This window comes from Haliotis asinina, chromosome 10 (assembly GCF_037392515.1).
Source record: "Haliotis asinina isolate JCU_RB_2024 chromosome 10, JCU_Hal_asi_v2, whole genome shotgun sequence".
NCBI classification, from domain to species: Eukaryota; Metazoa; Mollusca; class Gastropoda; order Lepetellida; family Haliotidae; genus Haliotis; species Haliotis asinina.
This window is the reverse complement of record NC_090289.1, coordinates 59,756,067-59,764,064: the sequence shown is the minus strand read 5'-3', so window position 1 is coordinate 59,764,064 and position 7,998 is coordinate 59,756,067. Positions and strand designations below refer to the sequence as shown.

The following is a 7,998-nucleotide window of genomic DNA, read 5'->3' as shown; positions in this document are numbered from 1 at the left end:
GAAATAGACAGTTTTGTCATTGTGTTTTTCTAAATAAATCTAATGTGACCATTTTACAGTAGATTTCCTCGTTCTACAACAAAAGAGGAAGGTACACCCTGTTGTGAGTTGTTTTGTTAACAATTAGATAGTCTCGCGTGGACGTGACCCTGTCGCCATTCGTTTATTTGTTTACATTGCCGACATCAAAGGGGAGTGTGAAAAGTGGAATTCAGCGGATTGAATGTAAGTACTCAAAGTGACAACAGTGAGCAGTTATGGTTTTAGCAGTCTTTTCATCGCATTAGCGTCACTGATTGCTTTTTCTCAGTGTCAAGCATCAATATGTAGACCTTGTGATTATTAACAGTGATTAATTGTGAAAACATGTTCACCTTACTTTAACATGCCCGAGCGTCATGAGTCCTACTGATTTAGCACTCATGGGAAACTTTATTGTGGCAAATAAGTTATTTTCTAAAATCCTGTCAGGAGAAGGTAGTATCCGGATATATTTCTGCTGGATGGACCCCCCCTCCCCCCACGTACCATGTAAGTAATTTAAGCACTGTGCTCACAACATCGTTTGTTCTTTTCAGTTATACACCCAGATCTACTATCCCTATCTACCCTTTAAGTTAACTTTACTACTATTACTAATACAATTTGGTGATGTGTCACAATTTCTTTGAAACCTTAATTCATTTGTCAATGTGAATGAAGAATGAAACACAATCCCACTGACCTTTGGCTATGATTTGTACATGCATAATTTCTGTAGACTATTCGTGGCACTTTCTGCTGCAGGGACACAGTTCTTTGTGGACATTGCGACAAGTAATTGTCAAGAAAAACAGCCTAAAATCACGAGGAATACGTTTCTGAAATATGGTTGGTTTCTACAATATTTGTTTTAACATGGGTACCCAGAGATATTCCGCATATATGTCTTCGTTCTATCTATTCATACAATCTGTACTCCAGAAATATTTCAACCAAGTCACATCATACATTTATTAGTTCATCAAATTATCTAGTATCTTATGTTCTGTGTCAGTTCTGTGTATCCAGTTGTACCAGTTAATCAGTTTCATGGTTTGATATTTGTTTTATAACCATTAAAACCTTGTCCATCAGTACATGTTGCATGTGTTAGCCCTACAATGCATTGACATTATCATCACACCTCAAGCTTCATATTTCTGAAAGAATCGTTGTGTCAGTTATTTGATTTACAGATATGGATTGTGGACCAACAAACTCGGAGAATGATGCCCGGTAAGGGAATCTCTTTTATAACAATATTATTCATATAGCTTTATAATGAAGCTGACACTATGTTAATACATACAACAAACCTTTTTGACCTCACTCAAGGTGTAACTGTACACGGATTCAAGCATAATATATACATATATTTTAAATTCCAGGAGAAATACGGCTTTTCTGTCCTCACTGCCAGACGTCTGTTTCAAGAAAAACACGTTATCTCCATCTCCGTAACAAGATGTTTGTTAGTTTGTAAAGATTTTTCGGGTGAATGACAAATGTTTCATCAGGTTAGTCATCAAAGAATTTTTAGATTTCACTAAAAATCGAGTTTGCACTGTCACTTTGCTATCCATGTTTAATATATTTAATGTATGTATCATACATGTAACTGTAATAACTGAAAGTGAGCAAATGGTAATACGTATTTAATATTTGTAATACATGTTATCTGCATTATCATATATATTGCTGTGTTTCATTCATTGAATTGTCTCTCAGTTGAAATGATGATTCAAACTGAATGTCCTTTTCCTTTCCAGACACTGACAGTGACCAAGATATTAACAGCACATTCAAGGTTTGCGAGCTATTACCACCACAATGTGAGAGCCTGATTGATTCGGATTCAGATGTTTCGCCAGATATTAACCAGGACTCGCATACACCAACAAACATCTACAGAAGAACAAAGCACTTTGTGTACTGGCTAGCTCGTCTTCATTCAGTGTGCCTACTTCCTGAGCAATGCTTGTGTGCAGAGAATTCTGTTACTCTTCTCTGAGCGCCCCAGTTTCTTCATACAGCGAATTGTGTACTACTGCAACTGCCCTGTTGCATTAAAATGTGAGCTTTTCTAAGAAATGAAACAGTTGGATCATAATATTTCCAGCGTTTGTTTTTTGTTCAAATAAATATGTAATAAATGTAACAAGATAATACAACATATTTCAGCATTCTAAACTAAGCGAACTCTCATTGTCATCTTCCTTGTACAGAAACCTAGCGGAAACCTACATTACCCAAGATCCACAAGGTTTCCGCAAGACCAGAAACTTACTCACTCCAGCTATAAAGGTTTCAGTAAAGTGAAACTAAATGGAAACTTCCAACTACAGTTTCAGTTAACGGAAACATGACGGAAACTAAGACTTGTTAGTTTCAGTTGTGGAAACTATGCGGAAACTCTCATTGCGCGTTTCCTGAAACTGAAACCTAGCGGAAACCTACATTACCCAGTATCCATCAGGTTTCCGCAAGAACGGAAACCAAGTTATTTTTGCTGTGCATGAATCAACTCCTCCATTGCTTCCACATGAACTGCTTATTCAGCAGTGTATTTCAAGTTGAGCAATCAACATATTAACTTGTGCGCTCAACATAACTAACTTGTGCACTCAACATATTAACTTGTGCGCTCAAAATAACTAACTTGTGCGCTCAACATAACTAACTTGTGCTCTCAACATATTAACTTGTGCGCTCAACATAACTAACTGGTGCGCTCAACATAACTAACTTGTGCTCTCAACATATTAACTTGTGCGCTCAAGATACTAACTTGTGCTCTCAACATATTAACTTGTGCGCTCAACATAACTAACTTGTGCGCTCAACATATTAACTTGTGCGCTCAACATATTAACTTGTGCACTCAACATAACTAACTTGTGCGCTCAAGATACTAACTTGTCCACTCAACATAACTAACTTGTGCGCTCAACATAACTAACTTGTGCGCTCAAGATATTAACTTGTGCACTCAACATAACTAACTTGTGCGCTCAACATAACTAACTTGTGCGCTCAAGATACTAACTTGTGCGCTCAACATAACTAACTTGTGCGCTCAACATAACTAACTTGTGCGCTCAAGATATTAACTTGTGCACTCAACATAACTAACTTGTGCGTTCAACATAACTAACTTGTGCGCTCAAGATACTAACTTGTGCGCTCAACATAACTAACTTGTGCGCTCAACATAACTAACTTGTGCGCTCAACATAACTAACTTGTGCGCTCAATATACTACCTTGTGCTCTCAACATATTAACTTGTGCGCTCAAGATACATTTTAATTCATGAGGTCCCTTCAGCGCTTCCGTACTTTCTTGCCTTCAGGCTATTACAAATTTGTCGTATAAACATCCACTTTTAATTGAAATTATTGAAATGTATGATGATCTTGCAACTGGCCAATACGACATCGTCTTTTGTTGGTTACCTAGCCACGTATCCATTTCAGGGAATACACTGGCTGACCTTGCTGCCACTGCAGCACTCAAGAAATCCTTGACTCCACTTATTCCATACTCGGATTATAAAACTGCTATTAGAACTTATAACCGTGATCTGATGCAGAAGAAGTCACAGCAAAAATAACCTGGTTTCCGGAACACTGAAACCGAGAAGAAACGTCATGGAAACCAACATTTCCAGTTGGTTTCCAGGGAGTTTCCGATAGTTTCGTTGTGGTTTCCATGCAACTGAAACTGCACCATTTCAGGATGGTTTCCAGTTCGTTTCATTACCCACTCCTCCAAGCGGGATCCAGTTGGTTTCCATGTACGAGTTTATTGTAGGTTTCAACCTGGTTTCCATGAATGAGTTTATTGTAGGTTTCAACCTGGTTTCCATGTATGAGTTTATTGTAGGTTTCAACCTGGTTTCCATGTATGAGTTTATTGTAGGTTTCAACCTGGTTTCCATGTATGAGTTTATTGTAGGTTTCAACCTGGTTTCCATGTATGAGTTTATTGCAGGTTTCAACCTGGATTCCATGTATGAGTTTACTGCAGGTTTCAACCTGGTTTCCATGTATGAGTTTATTGCAGGTTTCAACCTGGATTCCATGTATGAGTTTACTGCAGGTTTCAACCTGGTTTCCATGTAGGAGTTTACTGTAGGTTTCAACCCGGTTTCCGTATTGTAGTTTCCAACCTAGTTTAATACCTAGTTTCCATGAACTGAAACTTGCTCGTGTCGGCCCTTTATCCGGTCCTCCGGAAAAGATGTTGTTTCATGTCTCACATGTAGCAAATCAGGTATTTTATACAATTGCATAATGGTAAAAGGCTTCAGGATGACAAACAACAGAATAAAACACAAATTCATTAAAAGTTTATTTATATTCAACAATATGTTTGTAAACAAATAATATTCGGAATATTCAAGTTAGTAAATGAAACAAAAGCAAGGGAATAATTAGCGGTGAGTACGGAATATTTTTCTTACACACACTGTTGACCAGCCCATATCACTTGGCTTCCTAGTTTGAAAAATGTTAGCTCTTTCCCCAAGAGAGGAAGAACTGGGTGCTTCTTTTCCTCCGGCCAGTCAATCGTTTCACAGCCTTCCTGCTTTCCAGCTTCTGAAATTTAGAAAACAAACTATCAGTACAAACAAGCATTCGTATACGATATCCATGGCTAGAGAAAAGAAAACGGTCAAACATTGCTTGAGGTGAAATACACTGAACCTTATGTCCGATAAGCGAAGAGATCAAAAAGTATAAACTGACATTTGACATCAAAAGTTTCAATCGCAGCGCAGCTTATTGATATATGATTGAGTGCAGAGACATGAAGAAATTCGCCTTTGAAAGTCATAATTTATCTTCTGAATGTTACTTACAATGCACATTATGAGTATAGAACAACGATTTATCCCTTATTGTGAAAAGACATGTTTTCTCAACCAATAATGTGGAGTCATTCAGGCAGACAAGCTATGAATATGGGGTCACAAGCATACGCTGCAGCATAATGTGCTGCATAATATTTAAAACTTTTTAAGCTGTATTTTTCAAAGGATAAATTGCACTTTTTAAACAGTGTTCATTTTGAAATTCCTTGCATGTACATAGAAAGAATCCAAATTAACTTGATATTTTAAAGGTTTCCTTAGAATTTTTAATCTCTGCAAGATGTAACATGACTAGAATATGTTTACTTACTCTGAACTTTTTGCCGTTCTTTGCGTACAAGCCGTGGGCCTCTGCTTTCCCCACACCTTCTTAAGTGATCCATCTTGTTCATTCAAACCCATAAAAAAGCTTCTGAAAGGAGACATGTGCATGATGCATAACTATAAGTGAAACATGTTTCCAGTTGGAGGTTACAAGAATAGTGACATGCGCCATGCATTTTTACTGATTCCTAGGATTTACATTATTTGGTTATGTTGTATGTACATTATGTACTGGACGGTTCAGGTTATACATACCTTTTGTATGTCAAAATGAGTTGGTCCTGGCTGCCTTCTTCAGTTTTTCCAACACTGCCCTCCTGTATGCTGGAAACGTAGAAATGCGTCGATTAAAGTCAGGAACTTGTCATATTGCAAGTGTCGAATAAAAAGAATAAATATCAATTTGCAAAGTGTAGAATATGCTAGATGAAAAGAATCCAGGTCAGCAAATTCATATACTATTTTGGGTTGGCAATCCATCTATGTATACCCATATATTCTTTATATAAACAACTCTTCGTAACCTTTTCTGTGGGACTAACACAATCCACATTTCTTCATTCAGAGTTCGTTAAATCTTGATATGATAAGCATAACACTACTTACATCAGATGGCAAATCTAAATTATCACATAAATCAATAATATAAAAATATTCAATATTAGTTTGAAAACATTGTGGAATTTCAATTATGAAATTTCACTCAAACAATGCACCAAATCTGGTCAGAGAATCCCTAACCTATAAATGCAAAATGACACACTATCCCCGACTACATTGTTTTCAAACGTGCAAATATCAAAAGCAATATGAAAAGGATTTCTTAAATAAATATTCGTATTTATAAATACGTTTGAAGTTATTTTGAGTCGTAACAAGCACATTAGCAATAATATACTAGAGATATTTGTGATTTATCTTTCTTGCAAAGATAATTTTCCATTCATTAACACATTGAACCATTTTAATCGTGTGTGTGAGCTGATCCAAATCACAGTAATATTGAGTTCTTGAATTAACCGAGTGCTGAGTGAAGGAAGCTATACATCTCTCTTGCTAAGAATTCGACACGCATGTGTTTAACGAGGTCCGTCAAGTCTAAAATTTCATATGTATTGTAATAGTTACTTACTTACGTTAAACATTACGAATAACATGTGCTATTGCTTATTTCAAGAAAAAAACACTGTACCTGACCAGATCGTGGAATGTTCTTTTTCTCCCGCTGCGATCGACGACTGCTGCTGTTCTCAATTTTTCACGTATCCGAATCTCCAAAGCTTCTATTGTAAATATCATTGCCAGTCTCTTGAATCAGATAACACGGGCAAACGTAGGAATACTGCACTGTGTTGACTTCCTTGTCGTCGTTACTGGACATACCGGGTGAGACCTTTTTTTCAAAATAGTCGTCTCAAAACAACTTGGGACCAAGCAACAAAATGGCGGCAACTGTGCGTAGGGGCATTGTGGGTAATAAGAAATACCTGATCCTTTTTCGATTGGCAGGCACGAAATCCTTCTCTGACCCAATTTGGATGTGATTTTAAGACAAAGACTGAAAACGACCACTTCAGTACATAAAACTGTTGCTTTTATGAAATGTCACGAGTTCGCGTGCCCATGGATTACCGGTTCATTACTTCCGGTTTTGTCTGTCAACACCTGACTCAGGTAAGTTCTATTGTTTTTACAGCTAGCTAATTTTGATAATAGGAGCCTGTTAAGTGGGGACTGCCCCAATGAAGCCGACACCCGAACCCCGACACACTAATGACCTGACACTGATTAGTTGTCAAGTATTTGAACTCAGTGTCAAAGTATGCCAACTATAAATGCTTTTAACGCTAAACTTTACGCACTGCCTCAGTTTATTGTATAATTCACATATATTCTGCATAAATATCATCATGTAAGTACCGAACTGACAATTGTTTTAATGACTTATACTAATCTTCCTAAATGCTTATACTCTTTCACATTCCCAGGAGTTGGCAGTCTGTTGTTTTTTTTTATATTGCATCATGTACCTTTTATTAATTAATATATATCTGAACTATTGCTAAAGTGGCTTTATTTTTTTTGTACTTTTATACAATATATTTACTGAAAGGAATACAAGCCCGTACACAACTCAATGATCCAATAAGTTATAATTAATATATGATAAAAGTTTGAGCAATGTTTCTATGCAGAGTCAACTCACCTTTTATTCTTGTATATAGATATCACTGTTTTATTATTTCTTTTCAGATAAAGAAAGTGTCTGATCCTCAATTTGACAAAGCAGACAACCGAAACCTGGACTTGCCCCATTCATCCCAATCTAGAGAAACGGAACTAAGTGTGCCTCGCGCACATAGCTGGGCAAAGGCCATTTATAGCCATTCGTCCTTTCACCATTTGCATGTTTAGTACGGTTATTGTGAAGTTTGTGTGCATGGTAGTTGGAATATGATGCTTCATTACAATACGAATAAACAAGAAGGTGAAGGGAAAAAGTGTATAGTTTGTTCTTGTATCATCAGTTTGAAGCCACATTTAATATTGTGATATCCACAGAATGATGCGTCAACAATTTACTTTTGTTGTCTTGTTCATCTAAGCAATGATACGAATCTACTATTCCTTCCCCAGGCACATTCAGATTGAATTATAACACCTCGTGAAAGCTAAGTTTCAGTCAGGAATCTAAACCAACACATGACCATAGCTTCGTGTCAGTTTCCATCACCGGAGCTTAGAGTATCCATTATGGATTCTATTTGGAAACTAGGT

General features: G+C 36.9%; 1 long non-coding RNA gene across 1 annotated transcript; it reads left to right on the top strand.

Annotated features, from left to right (window-relative positions):
• The first annotated feature begins 807 nt into the window (after positions 1–807).
• On the top strand, positions 808–1,847 carry LOC137299155 (uncharacterized). Its single transcript, XR_010957787.1, has 4 exons — positions 808–870; positions 1,218–1,257; positions 1,410–1,538; positions 1,791–1,847. It is a non-coding gene; the product is annotated as an uncharacterized lncRNA (long non-coding RNA).
• Positions 1,848–7,998: the final 6,151 nt, after the last annotated feature.